This window comes from Hyla sarda, chromosome 6, assembly GCF_029499605.1.
Source record: "Hyla sarda isolate aHylSar1 chromosome 6, aHylSar1.hap1, whole genome shotgun sequence".
Taxonomy (NCBI): domain Eukaryota; kingdom Metazoa; phylum Chordata; class Amphibia; order Anura; family Hylidae; genus Hyla; species Hyla sarda.
The window spans coordinates 104,675,505-104,703,479 of record NC_079194.1 but is presented as its reverse complement, the minus strand read 5'-3'; the positions used below and the strand labels follow the sequence as shown (position 1 = coordinate 104,703,479).

The following is a 27,975-nucleotide window of genomic DNA, read 5'->3' as shown; positions in this document are numbered from 1 at the left end:
AGTATATAGAGACATAGAAGTGCAGGATCTCCTCCTCTGTGTGGGCAGTGTTTAGAGACATAGAAGTGCAGGATCTCCTCCTCTGTGTGGGCAGTGTTTAGAGACATAGAAGTGCAGGATCTCCTCCTCTGTGTGTACAGTGTATAGCGGCATAGAAGTGCAGGATCTTCGTGTGTGTGTGTGTGTGTGTATATGTGTGTAGTGTATGGCAGACACAATAGATATTAGGCTCTGCCCACCAGCTTGTTTAGAACAAAGAATTATAGATGAAGCCTGCAGAGCAAAAAATCTTTTGAAAAATTCAAATGACCAGAAATAGTGCTCCACACACACAGGGCAGATTATTCTAAAAAGTCACCTGAAATTACAAATACGCTTTTATGTATCCTGGAATATTTGGAATAATAGTTTAGTGACTGGGTGACCAGTTCGGCTCCATGACTCCACAATTGCTGACAAAGTTTGCTATTTCCTGTTAAAGTAGGAATAGCAGCTCTGGGGCATATACTGCTACTCTATTAGTATAATATTTTATAATTTATTGGTAGATGTTTTATCATTGACATTTTGGTTTTTTAAAGCAGTCATCTTTTGTTTTAAATAATTTCACTACATGACTAACCCAAATCCCATAAGCACCAGAATGCTGTTTGTGCATTGTTTCTAGAACCCACTTTTGAATCTGTTTACATCTGAATTTATAGAATGATTATGGTGGCATAATGCATTGATACATTGCTATGAAATGATGCTGCATCTTAAAACTGGCATTATAGTTTATGATGGTAGTAAACCGCAGAGAAATTGTATACATTCCTTACAGAAGGGGGGATGACTGGATCCATCTCCGTATAACAAATCAAAGCCGTTTGCCATTTGGCTGATGCGTTCACTTGTTTCACAGATGAGGATTTAGAATTTCAGCGACTGCAACATTTCCTCTAAAATTCATTAATATATTTTTGTTTCTTATTGGTGAAGCATAAGAACTAATCATTTCATTAGAGATGAGTCTTTGAAGTACTTGCAACTGTTGGTTTTATAATTGCAATCTGAATTTCATTTGGAAAATTGGATTATATTTAAGTGTTTTCTGTTAGGAAAAAGATGTAAGAAAAACAGATTCCATATTAGGGTACGTTCAAACATACAGGATCCTGCGCAGGATTTGTAACTGCCGATTAGAAGCCGTTCTCAGTCATTTAGTTTACATTGAAATCTGCAGCAGAAAATCCTGTGCATCAAATCTGCGTACGTGTGAACGTACCCTTAGTGATGTTTTATGGGATTAACTCTTGCAGATCTATGAACTATGATCAAGATGCTAGAATTAACCTTTTTTTAATGGATTTGCATCTACCATGTACAGGACCGTCTATATTTATTAGTGGACCATAGGCAACCCCCTTCCCCCAAGCATACAATCACAGTTATATAGAGCTATATACATGTGAATTGCCTGTCAGAGGCTAGCCTGCATCCAGAGCAGCAGTGTAGGGATTCTGCTGTGTTTTAAGCTAGGATTAAACTTTCTTTCTTCGTGTTTCTTCTGGCATTTTACACATGTTAAGAAATGCCAATTTTGTATCTTTGACGATACTACTCAGGGCCAGATGCAGAGTGCCCATGGAGTGTAAGAAAATACGTAGTGATGCATAGTGTCACTACTTACCTTTGCCGGCCATAAACTATTCATCAAAGTATAGCACACCACTGTATACTGTACTGGAACCCGGATTCCCGTCACTATACAAACAAAATACTCTGCTCCTAGCTGGACTGAACTTTGACCACAGCTAGACAGCCGTGATTACAGCTCAAGCTGAGCAGAAGATATACATTGTATACCCCCTGCCCAGAAAGAATATACAGTAAACAAGGGTTCTGTATAGATCACTGCTTTACTGTAACCCCTTGCTGGGCGGAGCACCATGTGTCAGCCCAGCAATGCAAGAGTTAAGACCCCCACATAAAAAACAAGTGGAAACTTACCCCTATGGTGCACACATCTGACCTGCCTGACCTCCTCACTACAAGTAAAGAAAGATGAGACTGTCAGTACTCAGAGACCAAGCACCAGCCTTCAGGAGAAGAGAAACGCTCTGCTCATAAAGTCCCCTATTCTGCCACTCACTCAGGGACATCTTTAATTGGGGTAAAGGTGCAGCTGCTTGAGCCTCCCAGGAATAATTTTTCCCTGGGCATCTGCCCCTTTTGCCCCATGATAAAGACAATCCTGGCTATGTGTATTGGATGTATACTGTATATTGCATCATGAGACTGGGTCTAAACACTGTATTTTCGTTATTCTTTTTAGCCAAATCCGGGAATGGGTAGAAAATACACAAAATGGTATAGATCTTTCCATTGTAGTTTTCTCTGTATTGGTTCCACTCCTGGTTTTGGCTAAAACTACCAACCAGAACACAGTGTGTGAACCCTTCTCGCTGTAAGAAACAGATTCTATAGAAAGGACAACACGTTTCTTAATGTTCACTCAGTACTGGACTTGATAAAGTACCCAGTGAATGGTTTGGAATGTACTGTATTTTTATAGCTATTATGGCAACTGTTTTAAAACTTAGAATGTTCAAACTAGAGATGAGCAATATATATTAAAAACAGCTATTTCTGGCCTACAGAGAGCCTCAATAGGGGTTCTAACACACATATGGAGTGTGCTGGGGTAGTGAAATAATACTGTTATTCAGTATGACATGCAGATTACAGGCATCGCTATTAGAATCACTGCCACAGAGTGGCACAATGACAGAGCCTGGAGGTGGCATCAGTAGGAAGAGACCATATAGTGGCTAAATGACACAGCATAGAGGTGTTTGCAGCATGAGGAGCCCATATAGTGGCTAAATGACACAGTGTGGAGGTGTTGGCAACATGAATTACACAGCCTGGAGCTGGCAGCAGCATGATTAGCCACTAGGGCTTCACAATCCCTAAGATTAAAAGATTAATTTTGAAATTTAAATTGAATATTTATGGTAGCTAGTAGTGTTGAACGGCATAGGCCATATTCGAATTCGCGAATATTCGCGAATATATGGACGAATATTCGTCATATTCGTGAATATTCGCATATTCGTAATATTATCGTTTTATTTTCGCATATTCGAATATTCGCGAGTGCGAAAATTAACATATGCGAAAATGTGCATATACAAAAATTAGTGTAAGCGAAAATTCGCATATGCGAACATTAGCATATGCTAATTTTCGCATATGCGAAAATTCGCACACCAGTCTCACACAGTAGTATTAGAGCCTTCTTACACCACATAAGCTGGAAGCAGAGAGGGATGATCACTGTGATGTTTACTGTGAAAAAAATAAATAAATAAATAAAACGAATATTCGTAATTACGAATATATAGCGCTATATTCCCGAATATTCACGAATTAAAATAAAAATATAGAAATAAAATTCGAATTGCGAATATTCGCGAGCAACACTAGTAGCTAGTGCTACCATAACATTTTTTAGGCCCAGGCCCAGCAGCATCAGTAAACCATATATTGGCTGAATGATGTAGCTGAAGCATGCGGAGACCATATAGGGGCTGAATGGCCCAGCCTAGAGGTGGCTGTAGTATGAGGATATGTTATAGTGGCTGAATGGCACAGCCTGGAAGTGGCTGAAGCATGAGGAGACCATATAGGGGCAGAATGACCGGACCTGGAGGTGGCTGAAGCATGAGGAGACCATATAGTGGCTGAATGACATAGCCTGGAGGTAGCTGAACCATGAAAAGACCATATAGTGTCTGCATGGCACAGCCTGGAGTTGGCTGAAGCATGAGGAGACAATATAGTGTCTGAATGGCACAGCCTGAAGTTGGCAGAAGCATGAGGAGACCATTGAAATTTCAGATTTTGAAAATGAAATTGAGGATTTTGAAATTGAAATTTTAACTCACAAGTTTTAGTGTCCTGGGCCCCGGCATGTGGGTACAAAGTAGGGATGTCCCAATACCATTTAAGACCAAGTACGAGTACTGATACTTTAATTCTACTACTCGCTGATACCAAGTACGTGTACTTTTATTCTAAAGGGAATCTGACAGCATGGTGACTCGGTTTCTGGCGCTGCTTACCGTATGATATGTGGGTTCCTTGTTGTGTACAATGGAGGCGGCTGCTGTAGTATGAGCCAAGATTTCTCTCTTCTCCATTGGACAGAACAAGGAATTTGTATTGGCGGCGAAACCGTTTACCGATGATCACATGGTGAGCAGCGGTAGAAACCGGGTGACCTACACTATCTACCTATAAATTGAAGTTAGTGCAGGTGACTCTGCTGTAAGATTGTCTTTAATAGTAGGTAATATCCCCCTGTAAGTAGTATAGATAGTTGCAGACATTAGACAGCAGCCCACCCTGTAGACCACAGCCCCCCTGCAGTGCAGACAATTGTATCAGCCCTCCTGTAGCCAGCAGGACCCCCCTTTTAGCCAGCAGGACCCTCCTTTTAGCCAGCAAGACCCCCTTGCAGCCAGCAGGACCCCCCTTTTAGCCAGCAGGACCTCCCTTTTAGCCAGCAGGACCACCCTTTTAGCCAGCAGGACCTCCCTTGTAGCCAGGAGGACCCCACTTGTAGTTGCTTACTTGCCTGTCGCCACTCTGCTGTCCCGTTCTCCCTTTACTGCCGCTGCTCCGTTCTGCCGTCTGAATCATGTGGTCTTATGGAGGAGCATGAGGAATACACGTCACTCTGCTTCCTCTGTAGCGTTACGGTGGGCGCAGGGGAGGAGGTGGAGTGACGCGAGTGTCACATGCTCCTACATAAGACCACATGATGCAGATGGCAGAACAGAGCAGCAGCAGTAAAGGGAACGGCAGAACAGGGCTGCGGCATGATGCGGATCAGAGAAGCAGCGGAGCACTCCACCAGGTATCGGCTTTGGTATCGGGGGCATTAGACGAGTCCCCGATACCATGCAGATACCGGGTATCGGCCCCGATACCGATACTAGTATCGGTATCGGGACATCCCTAGTACAAAGGACCAAATTAAACAAGGAGTCACATGTCACGTGGCAGCACAATGGCAGAGCCTGGAGGTGGCATCAGTATGAGGAGACCACATAGTGGCTGAATGACTGCCTGGAGTTTGTGGCAGCATAGGGAGACCATGTAGTGTCCGAATGGCACAGCCTTGAGTTGACTGAAGCATGAGAAAATACCATATAGTGTCTGAATGCCACAGCCCGGTGTTGGAAGAAGCATGAGGAGACCATTGAAATTTAAGATTTTGAAATTGAAATTTAAGATTTTGAAATTGAAATTTTAGCTAACACTACCAAGTTGTAGAGTCCTGGGCCCCGGCGTGTGGGTACAAAGGACCAAATCTAACAAGGAATCACATATCACATGGAGGCACAATGACAGAGCCTGGAGGTGGTAGCATTAGCATGAGGAGACCATAAAGCAGCACAATAACAGAGCCTTGAGGTGGCAGCAGCAGCATGAGGGCCATGCCAAGAGAGGGATGAGTCTGAGGAACCCACCGACTGTTGACTGGGGGTGTCGGATGTCACTTGGGATGAAGTGGATGACCGAGTGAACTGATCACGGCTGCTGGGTTGCTGGTCGAGACACGACTTCTGGCTGACACTGGGAGCTCAGACCTCTCGTTGCGAATCTGGCTGTCACACGCCCCAACTCTGCTGCAACCTCTGCCTTCGCTTGATGAATTTAGGCCTCTGCCACTCCACTGTGCATGTCCTGGCACTACTATGCCTGACATACTTATTGCGTATATGAGGGGAGTACAATGCGCTTCACTACGCTTAAAACAGTATTTGTCTAGAACAGCAGTAGGTGTGTACTATTGGCTGTCCATTCACCGTATATAGGCCCTTGACAGATTAACAGGTACAAAATAGTACACTACTTAGATGTAGGTATGTGGTATGCTCATATCTCAACCTCCTCATATAGGAGGTTGAGATATGAGGATGATATATGAGGTCAGGATATGAGGACGGGATATGAGGTTGAGATAGGAGGACGGGATAGGAGGTCAGGATATGAGGACGGGATGTTAGGTCGGGATAGGAGGTCAGGATAGGAGGTCAGCATAGGAGGTCGAGACATGAGGTCTGGATATGAGGACGGGATATGAGGACAGGATATGAGGTTGAGATAGGAGGTCAGGATATGAGCACAGGATAGGAGGACAGGATAGTAGGTCGAGATATGAGGACGGGATCGGAGGTCAGGATATGAGGACAGGATATGAAGTTGAGATATGAGAACGGGATATGGGGTTGGTTCAATTTTTTTATATAAGAGTTTTCCTCGGGGCACTTGCTTAAAGTTTCTATAACTATTTTATATATTTGTTTGTTAGGAGTCATAATATATGATTGTGTTGTTTTGTAATTGTTATTTATATTTGAAAGATTTTGTGATTTAAATAATTTTTATGTGTTTGCTGTCTTGTATTAGAAAACTGAATTGACACTTTTCAGCTCTTAAGCGAAAAAATGAAGTCAGCACCCTTATCATCTGTTGAGCAGCGATTAAAAAGTGAAAAAGTTAAAGAAAACATGCCCTTTGAAAAAGTTTGGGGGGTTTGGTGTTCCCCAACAAAGGGGTTAAAAAATATGAATTGTTGCACAACACCAGCAGTACACAACAGTGCTGCAGCACACAGTCACTGTGTAATAAATCCAAAATTGCACTCTCCCACAGACTATTAGGAATGGACTGCGGGGTATGTATTATACTATCTACAGACTAGTTTAACCAACAGACCATTTGTTGTGGAACAAAGAGGGCAGAAAAATGCGCTACAGTGCGCTTAAAAAACGTATTGATTACTTTTGCCTGGACTTTCACAGTATCTAGGCCCTTGACAGATTAACAGGTACAAAATAGTACACTACTTAGATGTACATATGTGGTATGCACTTATGAGGGCGAAAAATGCGGTACAGTACGTTTGAAAAACACCAGCCAGTGATTAATTTTCACTGGACTTTCACAGTATCTAGGCCCTTGACAGATTAACAGGTACAAAATAGTACACTACTTAGATGTAGGTATGTGGTATACACTTATGAGGGCATAAAAATGTGCTACAGTACACTAAAAAAACAAAACAAAAGAAACACCATCAGTACCCAACAGTGTTGCAGACTCAGTCACTGTGTACTGAACCCAAAATTGCAAAAAAACTCTCTCTGCAATACTATTAGGAATGGACTGCTGGGCATGGATTATACCGTCTACAGACTAGTATAACCAGCAGACCAGTTGTTGTGGAACAAAGACACAGATTTGCCCTAAAGAAATATTTATTTCTCCTCTGAAAACCTTTCATCAGCTGAGGCAACACACAGCTCTCTGCCCCTCTCTGTAATACAATGCTGTTCATAGTGACTGAGGGGTTAATTGCTGCAGTAATAAATTTCTGTGCAAAAACGCTGTGCTTTGTGTCCAACAGAAGGCTGAGGTGACTAGAAGGTGAAACGCTGCTACAAAAAGCCTTTCTGTGTAACACACAGCAATGTCCGTCCTATCTCTCTGCAGCGAAATGAATTAAATGACGAGCCGGAAAATGGCTGCCGAATATATAGGGCTGTGATATCACAGGGGTGACTGTCTGCTGATAGGCTGCATCCTGCATGTGATTCAGGGTCATCGTGCCTACTTCCCTTCCTGCCTTGCCTTGCGAGCGTTCCTTGCCCTGTACTGACATGTGGATCCACTATTTTACATGCCCTGGAGCCTGGACTGCAGTAAATGGAGTTTAATTAAGCGATTTGTGCAATAGAATCGCAGCGATATTCGCATTCGTTGCAAATCAAATTCTTCCTAAAATTCATAACAAATTTAAGTTCTTCAGCTTCTTTTTTAACTTAATTTCAAAGAAAATTATATCAAAACCAAATTACGTCACTTTTGTACCCTTATGGTGCAAGTCACATGACATCACCAATTACTACTCCTCCCACTTTCACTATTTCCAACTAAAATATAGGAGTGTGGAAGCTTCTTGAATGTCCTTTGTATATTGCGTGTGTGTGTTTTTTTTATCCTTTAAATTTCAAAGCACACAAAAAACAAATGAAGATGACAAGTCCTCTATAAAATGTGGATGTCATTACACAACAGCATTTTTATGATACGCCCAAAGTATGCTCACTGGACTAAATCATGCAGCTGGGTGTCGCAGGAAAAGTAGTGCCCTTTTAAAAGTTAAAGAAGCAATCGGATTGATTGCTATTGGTAACTGCTCCACTTCTCCTCTGCACAGGTTTTGATAAATCTCCCCTATAGTGTTTCGTCGTTTGTTGAATCTTAACTCTTTTCTTAGAATCATATAGGGATAGGGCTCCAAATACTTCAGTATCATGGACAATGGATGTTAATGTTTAGTCACTGTTCATGATATAAAATGTAATGTATTTAGGAAAAACTTTTATTTTTTAATATTTTTTTTTCGATTGTATGCAAATTGTCATTACAGATGTGGCAAATTTGATCTTTCGGTAAACATTCTACACTGAATATGTGCAACAAATTATAGTACATTATATGTGAAAGGAATTTAAAAAAAACATACTTAAGTAATGAAAAAAATTTACTTAGAATTCAGGGCATGTTGTGAATTTTAAATCCACAGAATGACAAGTATGCTGCGGCATTACTGACGACCTTCACTGCAGGTTTTAACCTTTGCAAAACAAAATTGTACTACATGTAAATTTTAAACTCATCTTCAAAATAGAACAATCCCATGGTACCCATCAACTGCTTAAAGGCCCTCATATGTACTAGATATGTGTTGGCCAAACCCAAAAATTTCAGCGGGACTGGACAATCATCTAATGTCATTAACATGTTAACCTCTTATCGACCATTGACATGTATATATGTCAATGTGTCATTAAGAGTGTATGGGGCTGGCTCCTGAATCCCATGCCATACCAGGCGGCCCTGTAGCTAAGGGCCATCGCTAACAGCTGACATGTGGCCGCGGTCGGCTGTCAACCCTTTAGATCGCTGCTGTCCAAGGGTGTGGTGGGTGATCCACTTCTGAGGAAGCCAGCGGGCTTAACTCTCCTGCAGTCTGGTCTATGGCTCTGTGATTGATAGAGCCTGGCTGAACCAGGCTTTATCAATCGTGCACGGAGCACAGAGATCAATGAAGTTCTTTGGAACTACATTGATCGTATGAGGAATCGAATGATTCCACCTAAATGTCCCCTAAAATTAAATAAAGGTTTAACCCACACACATTAACTCCTTTTATATTAAAAGTTTAAATCATTACCCTTTTCCCAAATTCCCATATAAAAATATGCAGACATAGTAAAAATTTACATAATTGGTGTAATTGTCCGCACTATTAAATATACCATTATTTATCTCGTACGGTGAAGGCGTAAATGTAAAAAAAAGTACCAAACTCCAAAATAGTGTGTGTAGATGACAAAATAAAAGAGTTGTGGCTATTAAAGGGTGAGGAGGAAAAAACAAAAGAGCAACACCGAAAGTTGGCCTGGTCCTTAGGGGATTAAATAGTTCACACATTTTGCATGCCGTGATAGCAAATATGCTTATGTTTATTTTTGTTTACATTGTTTTATTTGAAACAGGGGAAAAGGGAGTGATTTAAACTTTTATTAGGGGATGGGCTTTTTCACATTTATTAACACTTTTTTTTTTTTTAACCCTTACTATTTTTTAATCCCCATAAGAGGACTACTACATGCAATCCTTTGATTGCTAACACTAAACTATGCCATAGCATAGCATTGACCAATGTTACTAATGCTCTACGTCTCTATCCTGCCAAAGCGGTGTGAAAAAGCAGATAGACAAGCAGATGGCATGGAGGCATGTAGGCATCTCTGGCCATCATGCAGGCGCAAATCACGGCGCATAAAATGAGCCCTCATACATCCTCGTAGAAGGAAAAATAAAAAAGGTTATAGGGGTCAGAATAGGACAATTTTAAACATGCTAATTTTCGTACCAAAAGTAAAAAAAATAAAATAAAACCTATATTATTTGGGTTATAACAGTTGTAAAGGTATGGACCTACCTGATAAGTTATATACCGCTGCAGTACTCCATTAAGTGGTTAACGGCTGTATCAAATTAAAGGCCTATCCTCTTACAAGCCATCAATACTAGATTGTGGGTTCTGACTCCCAGCACCCCTGCAGATCAGCTGTTTGAAGGGATGGAGGAACTTGTGAGAGCACTTTAGCCTCTTTAGTGTTTCCTGCTCCTGATAAATTGGGATTTACTGGCAAGGAAAAGTCAGTGGGTGACCAGGTAACAGAAAAGTTAGTCCCATAAGAAAACATAGCTGACAATTGCTGCTGTCAGACAGCTACTCCCTGCCACTAAAGTTGAAGGAAGGGCAAATTTTGAGCAGGAACAAACATACATATTTGCTACCAGTAGGATGTGAAAGAAAATGAGCTCACTGATACCTTAAAAAGGCCTGTAAGAATGCATGTATGATGCAGAGCTTTTAATGTCATGGCTGACAATTAGTCATTTATTATAAGAGAAGCATACTGATGTAGCTGCTAAGCCATCACCAAACAAATGGTGGTGCACTACTCTGTTTCTGGGGTTTGCTATGATATTAGCATGGGGTGACATGAAAAATATGTGCAGAAGCAGAGACTCCTATGTATTGCTTGGCTTCCTGCCCATGTAGGTAATTACTGTAGGACGCAGTGATGCACATGATACTGCGTGCATTGCTGCTCACTGTATATTATCCAGGCTAAGTAGAATATCGTCAACCCCCTTTAAATGTAGTGAGCGGCAATAAGTGGTGTTGCAATGGGGGGAACAAGATATGTGATTGCTCCTTGGTGAGACCCCCAAACAGTGACAACACCAAGCAGGAAGTAATCATCCAGTGATGGTGTTTCCCCATTCGACATCTAGCTCACTGCCCAGAGGTGAAAACCGATGGCAGGAAGGAAGAAACACACTTTTCTTATACAATGTGCAAGATAGGAGGTGTAACACCAACCCTGGCGGCAATGTTGCAATGGGTAGGTGGGTGTAAGGGCCACCATGATGTTCTGCAGCCACAAGTATTTGGTGGTAGCTACATTTGTAAGGGAGGGTGATCTATGATGAGATTTTGGAGAGGAAAAGCCCCAGGTATCTGTGTCCACACCTTATGAAAGAAAGGATTCAGAAGTACAGTAATGATTGCATTTTTAGACGGTGGTACACTTTAAGAACAACATGTTTACCTGTTTCTGTAAGTTCTGTAATTCCATTTCTGTCCAAAATACTTTTATAGCCTGAATCTGTGTACTTCTCTATAATATTAAATAAGCCTGAGTCTGTAGTGAAAAACATTGCTATTTTCCCAACTCCCTTTTCATGCACAATTGAGTAGAGGCAATGTAAGAAACTTCATAGCTGGCTAAATTAAAGTTACTGCTATACTTTGTGCTTAGTTTAATGGACATTGATGTATCTTTAAAGTATGCAGAACTGGCAATACACAAATACCAAATAGCCTCTCATGTGCAGCCATAAAAAGAGATAGACTTAATATTCTCTCAGATATTTGAGCCGCCTGGTTATGTGCCCTGAGTATTTATTTTATACAAGCTTTATTTAGGGTTGTTATATTGTAATATGCCCATTTTATAAAGGTCACTGTCTGGATAACCTGAAATGGAATTGACCTTAAGTGAATTCCATGTCACAACAATGCATGCTAATATCCAACAAAGGCCCTGGAGGTTCATTACCTCAAGGACAGATTTGTTGTATATGTCGCTGAAGTTATGTTGTCTTGTAAATAATGCATGGTAAACCCTGGATTGGGTAAAAGAATCAAAAAGATTGTCAAAGAAACATAGGGACCGACTTCTTTATTTACAGGGAAGGCCTACATTGACCACTACTTCACAGTTTACTTAAACAGGGGCCTGACAAAGCGCTGATTGTGTAATACGTACCGTCACCCAACCCACTCCTCCTCCCTTCCCCATCCGTCCGCTTTCCTGCATGTGTCGGAACGATATGAAGTTGTAATGCAATAAAGAAATTTGCTGTTCCTCAAGACCGGGGGAGTGCTCCATTCTTTTTATTCTCCTGTTGGATACAAATAATAACAACATAACAGGAATGTCCAGCAATTTTTTTAGTGGCCAGACGGGTGGAAAAGTTAAACAAAAACAGTACTCACCTGCCAAAATCCCCCACCTCTACCGCAGTTCTTTCAGTGCCAAGTCTCCACTGCTCAACTCTTACTGGTGACATCTTGACATAAAGAAATACCCACTCAGCTAGTCACAGCTTTACCCAGCTCAGTAAGTGACTGGCCGTGCAGCCACTTCCTTGTATTGAAATGGAGACTTGAAAATAGTGAGCAGTAGATGCTTTGGGAAAGGCAGCAATGGTGGGATTTCAGCAGTTGAGTACTTTTTTTTTTTTTAACATTGTCAACTCACCCACTATTATTGTTTTGTAAAAGGGATACTCCAGCATTTAATATATCTTTCTTTTTTTTTTTTAAGTACTGGTCAACTCCTTAAAATGGATACTCCAGCGCTTTATATCTTTTATGCTATCCGCAGGGTAGCGGATCCACGAGATAAGTATCTAATCACAGGGGGATTTGACTGCTGGAACCCCTCATGAATCTGATCTCCTAAATGCCACCCAGCTCTCCTCATGCACTTCAGCTTTCCAACAGAGATACACTAGAGCAGCATTCATAATTCTACTAATTGTTCTTAGAATATGATTACTTGTGAACATTCTCCTAACAGGTCAAGCTCTGTGCACACTACATTGCACTTGTAGATCAAAAGAAAATGTTAAAAGTATAGCTACATGTCATAAGTAAGGACTAACAGTAATCTGAAAATGTGTTGCTGTTTTATCCTTTCCTGTATATAGAGCTCTTAAAGGGGTACTCCGGTGGAATTTTTTTTTTTTTATGAACTGGTGCCAGAAAGTTAAACAGATTTGTAAATGACTTCTATAAAAAAAAAAAATCTTAATCCTTCCAGTACTTATCTGCCGCTGCATGCTCCAGAGGAAGTTATTTTCTTTTTGAATTTCTTTTCTGTCTGACCACAGTGCTCTCTGCTGACACCTCTGTTCATGCCAGGAACTGTCCAGAGTAGGATAGGTTTTCTATGGGGATTTTCTCCTGCTTTGTGCAGTTCCTGACATGGACAAAGGTGTCAGCAGATAGCACTGTGGTCAGACAGAAAAGAAATTCAAAAAGAAGAGAACTTCCTCTGTAGCATGCAGCATCTGATAAGTACTGGAAGGATTAAGATTTTTTTAATAGAGGTAATTTACAAATCTGTTTAACTTTCTGGCACCAGTTGATTTAAAAAAAAAAATGTTTTCCAGTGTAGTACCCCTTTAACCCCTTAAGGACGGAGCCCATTTTCACCTCTAGGACGAAGCCCTTTTTTGCAAATCTGACCACTGTCACTTTAAACATTAATAACTCTGGAATGCTTTTAGTTATCATTCTGATTCTGAGATTGTTTTTCGTGACATATTCTACTTTAACATAGTGGTAAATTTTTATGGTAACTTGCATCCTTTCTTGGTGAAAAATCCCAAAATTTGATGAAAAAATAAAAAATTTAGCATTTTTCTAACTTTGAAGCTCTCTGCTTGTAAGGAAAATGGATATTCCCCAAAAATTTTTGGGGGGATTCACATATACAATATGTCTTATTTATGATTGCATCATAAAATTGATGAGTTTTTACTTTTGGAAGACACCAGAGGGCTTCAAAGTTCAGCAGCAATTTTCCAATTTTTCACAAAATTTTCAAACTCGCAATTTTTCAGGGACCAGTTCAGGTTTGAAGTGGATTTGAAGGGTCTTCATATTAGAAATAGCCCATAAATGACCCCATTATAAAAACTGCACCCCCCAAAGTATTCAAAATGACATTCAGTAAAGTGAAGGAGAAAATTCAAAATCTTCATTTTTTACACTCGCATGTTCTTGTAGACCCAATTTTTGAATTTTTACAAGGGGTAAAAGGAGAAAATGTATACTTATGTTTGTAGCCCAATTTCTCTCGAGTAAGGACACACCTCATATGTCTATATAAAGTGTTCGGCGGGCGCAGTAGAGGGCTCAGAAGCGAAGGAGCAACAAGGGGATTTTAGAGAGTACGTTTTTCTGAAATGGTTTTTGGGGGGCATGTCGCATTTAGGAAGCCCCTATGGTGCCAGAACAGCAAAAAAAAAACACATGGAATACCATTTTGGAAACTAGACCCCTTGAGGAACATAACAAGGAATAAAGTGAGCCTTAATACCCCACAGGTGTTTCACGACTTTTGCATATGTAAAAAAAAAATTTTTTTCACTAAACTGTTGGTTTTCCCCCAAATTTCACATTTTTTAAAGGGTTAATAGCAGAAAAGACCCCACAAAATTTGTAACCCCATCTCTTCTGAGTATGGGGGTACCCCATAAGTGGACCTGAAGTGCACTGCGGACGAACTACAATGCTCAGTAGAGAAGGAGTCATATTTGGCTTTTTGAGAGCAAATTTTGCTCGGGGGGCATGTTGCATTTAGGAAGCCCCTATGGTGCCAGAACAGCAAAAACACCCACATGGCATACCATTTTGGAAACTAGACCTCTTCAGGAACGTAACAAGGGATAAAGTGAGCCTTAATACCCCACAGGTGTTTCACGACTTTTGCATATGTAAAAAAAAAAAAGAAATAATTTTCACTAAAATGTGGGTTTCCCCCCAAATTTCACAATTTTGCAAGGGTTAATAGCAGAAAAGACCCCCCAAAATTTGTAACCACATCTCTTCTGAGTATGGAGGTACCCCATAAGTGGACCTGAAGTGCACTACGGGCGAACTACAATGCTCAGAAGAGAAGGCGTCATATTTGGCTTTTTGAGAGCAAATTTTGCTCGGGGGGCATGTCGCATTTAGGAAGCCCCTATGGAGCCAGAACAGCAAAATAACCCCCACATGGCATACCATTTTGGAAACTAGACCCCTTACAGTATGTAATGAGGGGTACATTGAGCATTTACCCCCCACTGGTGTCTGACAGATCTTTGGAACAGTGGGCTGTGCAAAATTTTTCATTTTCACGGACCACTGGTCCAAAGATCCATCAGACACCTGTGGGGTGTAAATTCTCACTGCACCCCTCATTACATTCCGTGAAGGGTGTAGTTTCCAAAATGGGGTCACATGTGGGTGTTTTTTTTTGGCGTTTGTCAGAACCGCTGTAACAATCAGCCACCCCTGTGCAAATCACCTCAAATGTACATGGCGCACTCTCCCTTCTGGGCCTTGTTGCGCGCCCCCAGAGCACTTTGCGCCCACATATGGGGTATCTCCGTACTCGGGAAAAATTGTGTTACAAATTTTGGGGGGCGTTTTTCCCTTTTACCTCTTGTGAAAATGAAAAGTATAGGGCAACACCAGCATGTTAGTGTAAAAATTATTTTTTTACACTAACATGCTGGTGTAGACCCCAACTGTTCCTTTTCATAAGGGGTAAAAGGAGAAAAAGCCCCCCAAAATTTGTTAGGCAATTTCTCCCGAGTACGGCGATACCCCATATGTGACCCTATTCTGTTGCATTGAAATACGACAGGGCTCCAAAGTGAGAGCGCCATGCGCATTTGAGGCCTGAATTAGGGACTTGCATAGGGGTGGACATAGGGGTATTCTATGCCAGTGATTCCCAAACAGGGTGCCTCCAGCTGTTGCTAAACTCCCAGCATGCTTGGACAGTCAATTGCTGTCCAGAAATGCTGGGAGTTTTTGTTTTGCAACAGCTGGAGGCTCCATCTTAGAAACACTGCGGTACAATACGTTTTTCATTTTTATTGGGGAGGGGGGGGGGGGTGGGGGGCAGTGTACGTGTGTATATGTAGTGTTTTACTCTTTATTTTATGTTAGTGTAGTGTAGTGTTTTTAGGTTACATTCACAATGGCGGCAGATTACACTGAGTCTCCCGCTAGGAGTTTGAGCTGCGGCGAAAAATTTCCCGCAGCTCAAATTTGTAGCGGGGAACTCACTGTAATCTGCCGCCAGTGTGAATGTAGCCTTTACATTCACACGGGAGGGGGGTCAAAACTACAACTCCCAGCATGCACTGACAGACCATGCATGCTGGGAGTTGTAGTTTTGCAACAGCTGGAGGCACACTGGCTGGAAAACCTTGAGTTAGGTTCTATGACCTAACTCAGTATTTTCCAACCAGTGTGCCTCCAGCTGTTGCAAAACTACAACTCCCAGCATGTACTGATTGCGGAAGGGCATGCTGGGAGATGTAGTTATGCAATGGCTCGAGGCATGCAAGTACAACTCCCAGCATGCCAAGACAGCCTTATGCTGTTCCTGAATGCTGGGAGTTGTAGTTTTGCAAGATTTAGAGGGGTTCAAGTTGTAAATCACTGTCCAGTGGTCTAAAAACTGTGGCCCTCCAGATGTTGCAAAACTACAACTAGCAGCATGCCCAGACAGCAAACTGCTGTCTGGGCATGCTGAGAGTTGTAGTTTTGCAACATCTGGAGGGCTACAGTTTGAGACCACTTAGTGATCTACAACCTGAACCCCTCTAAATATTGCAAAACTACAAGTCCCAGCATGCCCACACAGCAAACAGCTGGGAGTTGTAGTTTTGCAACATCTGGAGGGCCACGGTTTAGAGACCACTGTAAACTGTGGCCCTTTGGATGTTGCTAGGCAACAACTCACCTAGCAGGACCCGGAAGTATTGCTGCCGCCGCACGTGGGGGAGGATCGCGAACGGGGATCCGGGATCCAGGAAGGGACCTTCGGCGCCGACCTTCCCTGGACGGTTCCCCCGTTTTGCCCGGACACCAATAGTTGGGCAAAGTGGGGGAACCGAACTTTAAACCCCCCTCCCCCGGACTGCTATCGGTCGGTCGCTCGGCCGACCAATAGCAGGGATAGGAGGGGTGGCACCCCTGCCACCAAACTCCTATCCCTTTAGGGGGATCGAGGGTGTCTCAGACACCCTCGATCCCTCCTATTTTCCGGGTCACCGGGTCACCGGTGACCCGGAATCGCACAGATCGCAGGTCTGAATTGATCTGCGATTTGCGCGCATCGCGGTCATGGGGGGGTCTCAGGACCTCCCTCGGCGATGTGCCGGGATGCCTGCTGTTAGATAACAGCCTTCATCCCGGCCCGATCACCGCTACCGGTGACGCGGCGCTCCCGGAACCCCGCGACGTACATGTATGTCGCCGCACGCCAAGTGACACTTCGCGGCGCCGTACATGTACGTCGCTTGTTGTGAAGGGGTTAAGGATAACAATGTTCCACTACCACAATGCTGGACCATACCAACATATGTCACTATACTGTACCCTACACAAAGGGTAAATAGGATTAGAAAAAATGTTTACCACATAGTTTGTATCTGGACAAACAGGGGTGATGATACTGTAAGGCAACTTAGGCAGTTGCCTTAGGGTACCAGTGTGTGTGTGTGTGGGGGGGAGAGAAAAATCTAAATCCTCAGCCACTGTCAGGGGATTTGGATCACAGGAGCCCCCCCAGAAAGTAAAATAACTGGTGAATCTGATTGTAAGAGCAGGGAACTGGAATCCCTGCTTCCGGCTTCTGTACTGTAGCACAGTAGAGCAGCACTTATCCTGCAAGCCATGCAAAATAACATGACCAGTAACGTGGCTGACTGACCTCTCTATTTGCCATTTATTGGAGGGGTGGTACCAAATAAACCAACACATTTCTAGGTGATTTTTGGGTCCCAACAGCACACTAGGGAGCAGGCTTTATTTATACACAATTAATACATTAAATTAAGTATGTATTCCAATTGTAAAAATGCTTTCCTATTGTTAGGAATGATGTCAGCTGCCTTGTAAACATGAAAAAATGAAAGACAAGCCCCTTTAAGGTTGTCTCAGATGAATTGCTGCAGTGGAACAGTCCTATTTTGAGGGGCTATGTGTGACTGATTGAGTTAACACTGTGACATTTTGGGGAAAAGTACATTTTCAAGCCAAAGTTCCCGCACAAAGACAATGGAGGCTAAAGTACTTTGCTGCAGATGTCTAGTTCTGTTTCCTGCTATATAAAAGAAGTGTGTCTCAATAAAGGGGGTTGTCTGGGATTAGAAAAATAGCCTGCTCTAATTTTTTTCAAAAAGAGTGCTGCTATTGTGCCTGGACTGCATCTTGCATTGTAGCTCTGCCTCACTTACTTCAATACGGACGATGTACTACAGTAAGTCGATCTGATTCTAGGAAAAGTGTTAAATTCTTTTGAGTGTGCTGATGCTTTCTGCATTTCTGTGACAACGTCTGAACCAATCAGGGGGCTTGGACTTATAGCCAATCCCATCTGGTCTGTGAGTCCACACCCTTTTCAGGTAAATATAAATACCCAGCTAGTCTGTTCAGTCCTTGTTTGTGTTAGTCTCTTCGGCACTAGCTCCTGTATATTTCCCTATCCTGTTTATAATGACCCTTGGCTAAGTGACTTAACTATCCCTTTTTGCACTGCAAGCTCTCTTGGTTTTGATTCGGTCTGTCTTTCTCTGCTTGTCTGTTTATTCTCTGTGTTTTGTGCCTTTCCATTTTTACCAGCTTCCCTAACATCTATACAGTGATTTTTTTATTGTTTTGGACCTTGTTACTCCCCTGCACCTACTCAGAACAAAGACCGACTTTAAGTTCAGGGTGCATTGTTTAGGGTGGATACTCAAGTTAGTAGGAAAAGTTGCTCTGGGTGAGCTCAGGGCTAAACTTATCCCTGCCCTACATGACAGATTGGCGCCAATGGTGACAATCTGTTCCTAAGATAACCAGTCCCACTGACAGTATAACTGGTTAGCCTGATATGGAACAGGGATGCTGGGCCAATTGAACTCAGTGCCAGTGTTCTACGCAGCTTGTAAGCACCAGAAATAAACAGGCGGCTGCTAAACAGTTGGGCGCCACCATTTAGGACAAATTTTTCAGGTAGGTAGGGAAAATGGTATAAGTGGAAATCAGTGCTGTACTGTCCACCTCTACGATACCACAGAATGCAGTATTCACATTAGATGATAGTCACAGCTCAACTCATTCCCCTGCCTTCCTAGTGCCCACAACACATTAGTATCAGAAAAGACTTGTGCAATTACATAACATCTGAGATTGATAAAAAAAATAAAAAAATACATCAAAATTAATTTGGTGTTTTCTTTTTCTATTTTTTTTTTCCAATGGATAATACTCTTGTGGTAGAGTCTTTGCTAGGTGAAAATAAATATAAAATATTTGGAAAATTGTGTGGATGACAAACACCTTTTTATTTTGACATATTGGGAACAGTCTCCTAATATATAGTATTCCTCTGCAGCGTCCCATGGTTCTATTGTCATCTCCTAATACTAGCCATTTCAAAGCAGAATTCTAGGCAGATTGAGGTCATCTAAGATCTACAACATATGAATCCCGTTGAAGATATTTGAGACATTGAAGCTTCATTGTAACATGCGGACTAAATTTCCAATTTTAGCCACCCCACTGAGTGGCAGGCTGCAATCCTAACAGAGACCAACACTTATCAATCTTTGTTTGAATTTCTGAATTGAGAAAGGAAAAGAACTGTCACAGATATTCTCTACATGTAGCCTTTCTTCAAACATAAGAGTGAATACGAGAACAGAAGATAGAACGAGGAGAGCTGAATGTGAGCCCATGCTTAAATTAAATGTGGATATGGATAGCATTATGTAAGGCTTATTTATGATGCGTATAATGCAACATACAGAATATTAAATCCATCCAAAGATAAAAATGAAATAATATAAGGACACTGGATGGACCATATAGTCTTCTTCTACCTTCAATTATCCATGTTTCTGTGTTTTACTGCAACCTTTCTCTTAGACTGCACAGACTGGATAACTTACTATATATATATATATATATATATATATATATATATATATACTATGATGACTTGTTCTTGCAGACAGGTGCGGTTGCAGTATAGAGGCAAGGAAAAGTCCACCTCCGTTCCTTGGTTTTTGTTCACACCTGAGTCCATTCCATGCGGCATCATGCAAGTCTTTTCCAAGCCTCCAGGCACTTAGCTCACCAGCTTCCACACTCCACAAGGAAGATCTCAAAACTCAGCTCTTTGGCAGTGTGAGCTGCAACATGCAAATCGCCCTCAGCTGGTGGAGCAGCCTGCCTTTAAGGCCAACAAAGGGCACCATTCCCAGTTAGAGCCATCCTGGATTGGCTTTCCAGCCATACTACAGCAACAGTGTAACTCTGCATCGCAACACAGACACTGGACAACTGTTGGCTCTTACTTCATCAAGGCCAGGAGCTTTGGTGACACATACTGACCATCAACCACAATGCCCTTCCCCTTCTCACTATATATGAATGGGATAGAAGGACGGGATAGGAGGTCGGGAAAGGAGGTCAAGATAGGAGGATGGGATAGGAGGACAGGATAGGAGGTCGAGATAGGAGGTCGGGATAGGAGGTCAAGATAGGAGGGTGGGATAGGAGGATAGGATAGGAGGACGGGATAGGAGGACGGGATAGGAGGACAGGATAGGAGGTCGGGATAGGAGGTCGGGATAGGAGGTCGGGGTATGAGGACGGGATATGAGGACGGGATATGGGGTTGGGATATGGGGTTGGGATATGGGGTTGGGATATGACAACAATATATGGGGATGGGATTTGAAGTCAAAAGCTTCCTCCTTTGTTGATTTTCCTCCATAACAAGGATGAGGAAGGAAAAACCGGGCAACGACGGGTATTCAGCTAATATATATATATATATATACATATATATATATATATATATCAATTTTGTTACACTATTTTTACTAATTCCGACTTTAGGTTTGGTCTATATCGAGTCAATATACTACATCTGACATTTTTATTCAAAAACTGATCATGCCTGATGCAACAACTAATGCAGAAATGCATAAGTTTCTATTTGTGGTGAAAAGATTTGAACCAATGCTGCAAAATGGGCTCTCCTATCAGTGCCTGCATTGGCACGACATTACAACTGACATGTCAGGTGCCAGAAACAACGCCATTGACAACAATGTGATCAAATCTTGTATCCGTTTCCCTCCAGCATTTTTGCTAGCAACGAAGAAGAAGGCTGAGCTAGACATCTTACATATGTAAAGGAGCCCTTAGCTCTGTGAGTCAGTTCTCCAGTTATTCTATATGGATTTATGGATCCTGTTTTCCTGCATAAATGTTGAACACAGTAATATTAAAGAAATAGTAGCCTACCGGGAAAAGGACCATACCATAAACTAATTTATACAGATCATATTTAGTTTGTTGATGTCTCTAGGTTTCTATACCAGAGCATAAAGGGAAGACACAATTTAGCATTTCCTGTTTTTTCATATTCAGAACTATGTTAAAGGAGCACTCCAATGTAATTTTTTAACTGTCCCCTGTGCCTGGGATGCAAAAAGTAAAATAAACTCTAGCCCACCTTCCACCGGTCCCCTGGTGCGCTCTTCTGTCTTTAGGCCCAGTTTTCTTCCATATCCTGCAGCACAGCTTATCGCCAGCCGCAGCAATGTCGTGCCTTGACCAGTGATATGCTGAGCGCAGTGTCATGCCTGGGCTCTGCCTTCTACCTGCTGCCTGAGCCCTCTACATGACACTGCGTTTAGCGTATTTCCGGTCGAGGCACGACATTGTTGCAGCCAGCGATAAGCTAAGCACAGTGTGAAGCATTGGGGTCCAGGATGTGGAAGAATACTGGGCCCAGAAGACAGAGGAGTGATTTCGGTGCACCATGGTGTGTGGGGAAAGGTGAGTTTGATATTTTAACTTTTGCAGCCCAGCCACAGAAGAAAGATAAAAGATTCAACTGGAGTACTCCTTTAACCCCTTAACGACGCAGGATGTATATTTACGTCCTGCGCCGGCTACCGCGATATGAAGTGGGATCGTGCCACGCTCATCAACGGCCGGGACCCGCGGCTAATATCACACATCGCCGATCGCGGCGATGTGCGGTATTAACCCTTTAGAAGTGGCGGTCAAAGCTGACCGCCGCTTCTAAAGTGAAAGTGAAAATGACCCGGCTGCTCAGTCGGGCTGTTCGGGACCACCGCGGTGAAATCGCGGCGTCCCGAACAGCTTGCAGGACACCGGGAGGGCCCTTACCTGCCTCCTCGATGTTCGATCGGTGAATGACTGCTCCGTGCCTGAGATCCAGGCGGGAGCAGTCAAGCGCCGATAACACTGATCACAGGCGTGTTAATACATGCCTGTGATCAGGATGAGAGATCAGTGTGTGCAGTGTTATAGGTCCCTATGGGACCTTTAACACTGCAAAAAAAAAAGTAAAAAAAAAGGGTTAATAAAGGTCATTTAACCCCTTCCCTAATAAAAGTTTGAATCACCCCCCTTTTCCCATAAAAAAAATAAAACAGTGTAAAAAAATAATTAAATAAACATATGTGGTATCGCCGCATGCGTAAATGTCCGAACTATGAAAATATATCATTAATTAAACCGCACGGTCAATGGCGTACGTGCAAAAAAATTCCAAAGTAAAAAAAAGCGTATTTTGGTCACCGATAAAAACTTCAGATTACGGCGCAAAATTTTTTCCTGCATGTAGTTATGATTTTTTCCAGAAGTGCGACAAAATCAAACCCTATATAAGTAGGGTATCATTTTAACCGTATGGACTTACAGAATAATGATAAGGTGTCATTTTTACCGAAATATGCACTGCGTAGAAACGGAAGCCACCAAATTTACAAAATTGCGTTTTTTCTTCGATTTTGTCGCACACTGATTTTTATTTCCGTTTCGCCGTGCATTTTTGGGTAAAATGACTAATGTCACTGCAAAGTAGAATTGGCGATGCAAAAAGGTGGAAAATTGAAAGGGTTATGATTTTTAAAAGGTAAGGAGGAAAAAACGAAAGTGCAAAAACTGCGAAACCATCAGTCCTTAAGGGGTTAATTGAATACATAGTCCCATATAATGATATTATGGAATATGAATAGGATGATGGGGCTGTGTTTTTGTTCCTTGCTGTGCAGGGAGAAACTGAAGGTACAGCAATGTCTAATATTGACATTGATATATGGGTTTAAAGACAAAGGGGGGTATTTATGACGCATTTCACCCTGTTTTTCTAGGGTAAATTTGTCTCAGTATTTTGGCGCAGTGTGCTTTTTGCGACTTTTCCTGTGACTTTTCATTTACCTGTGTTTTGGTTTGTTGCTGCGGTAGACGTGTTTTTGATAGATTTTTTTGCAGTGGTAAGGGATTTATGAAAATGCTACTTTTTTAAGAAGTCACATACTTTGGCGCAACCCACCAAAATGGGAGCTAATTACCACCAAATAAAAAAGCACTTACAAACTAACTGTGGAGAGCGTTATTAAAAAGTTGTATAATTGTCACACGGATTTAAAAGTTGCGCAAAAAGTCGCAGAAAAACACCATACAAAGTGGAGTACTGAAGTGAGAAATGTGTCAGCACCAGATTTATCACATGCCCTGGGCCATGTGATAAATTAGGTGCAGGTCCACAGTTTCCACTACATGAATTAATGGGGTAAACATTTTTTCATTTGCACCACTTTTCATAAATACCCCCAAACTCCTGGAATTTTTTTATTTTATTTTTTATTCTTGCATAAATAGTGCAGCATAGGTGGTAGGCATGAGTTTTTTTTAGACATGTTTGATTATGTTTCAAAGGAAATTGGATTATGTCATGCTGTCTACATTTCCCATGAATCCTTTTGATTTGCAGCTGAGACCCATAAGTGGGTTGGTGTCAATTCACACTCTACGCAGTTTTGATACATTTTCTTATTCAAAGAATAATAACAATAATGGAGTTTTATGAAGAACTGAACGCTTTAGGCTTTGTTCTTATTTTGAATTTTTACTACATTTTTCACATGTTTTTACAGATTTTTCTGCTTTGATTTTTTCAAAAATTTTTACAGATGAGAAAATTTTACTGTGATTTGCACAATTGTGGTATAGTAGCGCTTCTTGCTGTGGCATAGCAAACACAGAAAAAAAACACATCAAGAAACGCAATGTGTAAAAACAGCCACACTGTGATCACATGACCCTTTTATGGTAAAGCACATACTGTATAGATTCAGCTTTTCTGGGGAAACAAAAAAGGCCAAAAAGAAGAATATTACCCAGCTGAGGATGGGAAATGTCCAGCGAGCCGGCAAGCGTTAGAACCGTTCGGAAATGATCCGTCTCATAGACGGCAATGCATTTCTTTGCGGATTCCGCAGAAAGAATATACTTGACTATTCTTTCTGCCGGCGCTGGAATTAGAATTTCTGCATCAGAAACATCTGGCGTGAATATTCTGCCGTGTGAACAAGTGCAGCAGAATCTGTGGAATGTCCGTGAGGAATATTTATGCAGAATTCTGCACGGACATTCTGCCATGTGAACACAGCATTAGGGGGAAATTTTTCAAGGCTTGCATGCGAGTTTTGTGATGTAAAAAAGTTGCACATTTTTGGCCAAGCCTCATTTTGCTGCATAAATGAAATTTTCCCTCTTTTGTAGTACTAGAAGCAGAACATAGAAAGGAAGAAATGGAGGGGAAATTATTACGTTTCTTTTTCTTAGACAGGGCAAACTTAGCCAGACAGTCTTCAAATGCTCTATATTAAAGACAGTGGCTCATGATGTTTGATAAATCAGGTTCATCTTTAGACTGTCTAGTCAAATTTAGCACTTTCTAAGATTAGACCATCTATTAATGTCAGAATCATTCACCAATATTTGTATATTTTTGGGGGCATTTTGACTAGGCCTCTGTTCCATCAATGCCAAGCTTCTTTCCGAAAAGCTATCACCCTTCGTCATATGAGGTGCAAAAGTGGCTAAAAGGTGTCTAAAACACATAAAATAAAAATGTCATATAAGGCAGTTTATTTCTCAAAATGTATCAGAATTCAGGCGCATTTGCAATAATACAGTTGTAACACTCACGGTTCAGTACAGGTACACTGGTTGTAGTAGATCCGCTGGACCTGTGTGGCAGATGACGCGGGCCGTATCAGGGAGCGGAGTCTAAGGTGCAGCTGGTTTTCACCAGAGCTCGCCGCAAAGCGGGATGGACTTGCTGCGACAGGCGGCACCCAGGTTGCTACCCCTGGCACAGCTCGATCACACAGGTGGCTGAGGATATTCAAGGTACAGATGGGAAATAGCAACTCGTCTGGATAGCAGAAGGTCAGGGCTGGCAGCACAGGTGCATAGTCAGGAACGAAGCAGGAGGTCAGTAGGCAGGCGCCACAGGAGCAAGGTCAGGAATGTAGCAGGAGGTCAATAACAAGACAAGGCAAAACACAGTAACGCTTTCTCAATGGCACAAGGCAACAAAGATACGGCAGGGATGTGGGGGAGGAGAAGGAACTTATAGAGGAGACCGGCCCTTTAAATCTTAAAGCTCCGGTGCGTACGTGCCCTAGGAGATGGGGACATGCACGCCCGGAGCTGAGAGGCAGAAGAGGAGGCAGCAGGGGACCCAGGTGAGTGACGGGCTGGGATTCGCATGCGGGTGCGTCCCGTGATGGAGACTGGCTAGACCACTCCAGGACCTTGAAATGTGTTTTACCAAGCCACTCCTTCCTTGCTCGTACGGTGTGTTTGAGATCATTGTCATGCTGAAAAACCCAGCCACGTTTCCTGTTGAATGCCCTTGCTCATGGAAGGAGGTTTTTACTCAGAATCTTACAATGCATGGCCCCATTCATTCTTTCCTTTACACGGATCAGTCCTCCTGGTCCTTTTGCAGAAAAACAGCCCCAAAGCATGATGTTTCCACCCCCCAAGCTTCACAGTATGTATGGTGTTCTTTGGATGCAACTCAGCATTCTTTCTCCTCCAAACACGACGAGTTGAGTTTTTACAAAAAAAATCTACTTTGGTTTCATCTGACCATATGACATTCTCCCAATTCTTTTCTGGATCATCCATATGCTCTCTAGCAAACTTCAGGCAGGCTCGGACATGCACTGGCTTAAAGGGGTATTCCAGGAAAACAAAATGATATCAACTGGCTCCAGAAAGTTAAACAGATTTGTAAATTAGAGGAAATGGTATGCACAGCTCATAGCAAACAGATTGCAAGGTTAAAGGGGTACTCCGGTGGTCAACGTGTTTTTTCATTTTTGACTTACCCTATTTGTTTCTATTCTTGTTGTTTAGCCTACTCTATTTCCGTTCTTTGTTGTCTTTTTATCCCCTACTTTGTTGTCCTATCTTTGCTTCTATTTCCTGTTTCTTGCTGTGCTGAAAACTACAAATCCCAGCATGCCACATGCCTTGCTAGTTTGGAGCGGCTCCTTTTTTTTTGTTTGTTTGTTCTGCCCTTTACCTCAGCTACTATTTTCCCGGGTCGGCCCCCTTATACACAGCACACTAATATAATCAGCCTTGGTTGGGATACACTGTCATATACACACAAAAGGGACTACAACTCCCAGGATGTGTCATTCAGGAGTCTTCAGTCTGTGGTATAACACCAGCATGCTGCCTCTGTAGTCTCCTGGGGGTTGTAGTTCACCACACCTCTGTAGGGCATACACCAGTGTTTCCCAACCAGGGTGCCTCCAGGTGTTGCAAAACTACAACTCCCAGCATGCCCTGACAGCCTTTGGGCATGCTAGGAGTTGTAGTTTTGCAACAACTGGAGGCACACTGGTTGGAAAACACTGGTGTAACATGATGTGTATGCCGAATAGGCTAGAACAGTGTTTCCCAACCAGTGTGCCTCCAGCTGTTGCAAAACTGCAACTCCCAGCATTCTCAAAGTCTGTCAGGGCATGCTGGGAGTTGTAGTTTTGCAACAGCTGGAGGCACACTGGTTTGTAAACACTAGCATACACACATACACACAACAGGGACTACAACTCCCAGCATGTGTCATTCAGGAGTCCCCCCCTCCCCCTTCCCCTTCACAGATAAGTGTTATCTGAAGGGGAGGATGACAAGGTGCACGGGCTGGGGATGTATGGGGGCAGGGGAATAAATCTCATACTGGGAATGATCTCTATGGGGGAGATTTATCAAAACCTGTGCAGAGGAAAACTTGTCCAGTTGCCCATAGCAACCAATCAGATCGCTGCTTTCATTTTTATGAAGGCCTGTGAAAAATGAAAGAAGCAATTTGATTGGTTGCTACGGGCAACTGGGCAAGTTTTCCTCTGCACAGGTTTTGATAAATCTCCCCCATAGAGATCTTTCCCAGTATGAGATTTATTCCCCTGCCCCCATACATCCCCAGCCCGTGCACCTTCTCATCCTCCCCTTCAGATAACACTTATCTTCTCTGTGAGGTCCTTCTCCTGTGCAGACCTGCGTCCTTAGAATACAGAGCAGGGGGGAGGGGAGGGGAGGAGGGGAGGAGCTGTGTACTCAGCTGGATGAGATAAGGGGGCGTGGCTTATTCCTGTCATGCAGACAGAGAGAAAAAAAAAAAAGACTCAGAACTGTGGACAACAGTAAAAGAAAACCCTCTGAACTACAGAACTTCCTGCCCAACAAACAGGTAAGAAAAACACATACATGCTGCCAAAACATATAACACATGTATATTGCAAAAACAAAACTTACAAAGAAGATGCCATGTTGTAAAAAAAAAAATGAACCACCGGAGTACCCCTTTAACTGAGAAATTCTCTCACCCAAGAGAACAAGAAAAATAAAATTTGAAAAAACTAACCCAAAATTAGGTAATATGATGGATGGTTCAAAAATTTGGAAAGAATACAAGTTTCCAAATCTAAATGTAATTTGTTATATACATAAAATCAATAAAGCAAATGTATGAATAATATATATAAATCAGCGGCAGGGCCCTACGGCTGTGTATATTATAATATATATATATATATATATATATATATATATATATATATATATATAGAAAA

At 42.2% G+C, this 27,975-nt stretch overlaps 1 long non-coding RNA gene across 2 annotated transcripts in view; it reads left to right on the top strand.

Annotated features, from left to right (window-relative positions):
• LOC130277582 (uncharacterized) overlaps window positions 1-27,975 on the top strand; it is a 126,372-nt gene that overhangs the window by 40,073 nt on the left and 58,324 nt on the right. The window contains exon 1 of one of the 2 annotated variants that reach the window (XR_008845477.1): window positions 27,488-27,593. The exons of the other annotated variant lie outside the window; for it this stretch is intronic. This is a non-coding gene — a long non-coding RNA (uncharacterized LOC130277582). Of the gene's footprint in view, window positions 1-27,487; window positions 27,594-27,975 lie in introns of those variants that run through there. 2 annotated transcript variants of the gene reach the window in all.